Raw genomic sequence first — 1,711 nt, forward strand, 5'->3', positions numbered from 1 at the left:
GCTGGCCTCGGACTGTTACTCAGATCACACATTTCTATAATTCGGTGTCATTTTAGACAAATATGTGCAAGGGTGAGGAACCTGTGCCCTTCCAGATGTTGAGTGTCAGTTCTCATTGGCTCCAGCCAGCATGCCTCAAAAGGAGGAGTCCAACATCTGGAGCACCACAGGCTACCACTACAAGGCTGCTATACAGCTAAAAAGAAATGGCATTCAGTAGCTAGATTTTGTTACATATAATTTTTGAGTGCTAAAATGAAGCTGCGTAAAAGAAATCTTGGAAAAAAGTAATGCATACTAGGTTCCCAAGTGCTTCAAAGTGGGCAAATTTAAAGAAGTAGCTGCTTGTGAGACAGCAGGCCTACTTCTCTCCATTCTTCCACCTCCAAAAGCCAGAGTGTAGAAAGGTGGCAAGGGTGCAGCAATTAGCTGGAGACCTACTCCAAAGAACTAGTTGTCTGAAATTTTCACATTACGGAAAAAATCGTCACACTGTGGTAGCCAGAACTTGTCTGCTTTGTAGAGATTTTCGCAATGAATTTGGTATTCCATGTAATACTTGTTCAACTGGACCTTGAGTGTAAGAGCTTATAAGTTACTTGTGTCTCACTTATAGCATGGCAGTGAACCTTGCATAAGCAGAGCAAGGATGTGGCAGCTGTGGTCCATTGGATATCACTGGCGTCCTAATTCGCATCAGCCCTAACCATCAGGGCCAAAGATGATGGGCGCTGCAGCTCAACAACGCCTGGTGAACCACAGTTCCCTCATCCTGCTACAGCTGAAAGGTACATCTGCTCCTCGAGAGCAGCCTCCGTTTGTAGGGCAGAAGAGAAATCAGGCAAGCTTAATTCAAGCTGCTGCTTAAGAGTACTTTTATTAGAAAACATTCAACATAGAAACTGGTAACATTCTTGTTCATAGTGAGTGAACATCCCATCAGCTCCTACTTGGCCAACTACATCTCGAGAGGAGGACCAGAAAGCAAGGAGGATATATTCTAGATTTAAGTGCCGAGGGGCCAGGAGCTTGGGGACTGAAGGCACTTGGGGTGGGGGGTGGCAAGAAGGCTCAAGCAAATCTCCCCTTGGCTGGTGGCCTCAAATGTTTCCTGCAGTACATGTGGCCTTGACCGAAGAGGAACAGGTCTCCACTATTCACTTTTTAAACTTCGTGCTGGAGAACCATGGAAGAAATATCAACTGATTGTCATTAACAGAACAGCAAAACAAACAAACCCCTCTTCAGAACCATGCTGTTTCAGAGGGAGGAAGGGCACCAATACATATTAACAACAAACTTCCCGTTGCAAAAAAAAAACCTGCTCCCAAAAAAAGAGATAGTGCAAAGACTAAATGCCAGCAAGCAAGGCTGACAGTTTGGAATGGATGAAGCTTTGGTTAAAAATTGAGCAGCAGTAGCAGCCACCCAACATTACAAGGGAGGCTGCTGAGACTCAGCTAAGAGGTAGAAGGCAACTCAAAAATTCCCAGTGTCCCAGAGGCAAAGCGCATAGGAAGGGTAAAGGGTGGGGGGGGTCTGAGGAAGGAGAGGAGCTCACTTTTCTCTCTAAAGGAGGTTTTAAGCCTTGTATAATCCCCAGGTGGATACTGAATAAGCTTCCCCCCTATCCCCAAATGAGACAATGGGGGCAGAACTCCCCCAGCCCTGATAGAGGCAGAGGATTTTGGACAAGCATTGCCTGGCTGCT

Source organism: Podarcis bocagei (assembly GCF_964188305.1).
Source record: "Podarcis bocagei genome assembly, chromosome: 13".
NCBI classification, from domain to species: Eukaryota; Metazoa; Chordata; class Lepidosauria; order Squamata; family Lacertidae; genus Podarcis; species Podarcis bocagei.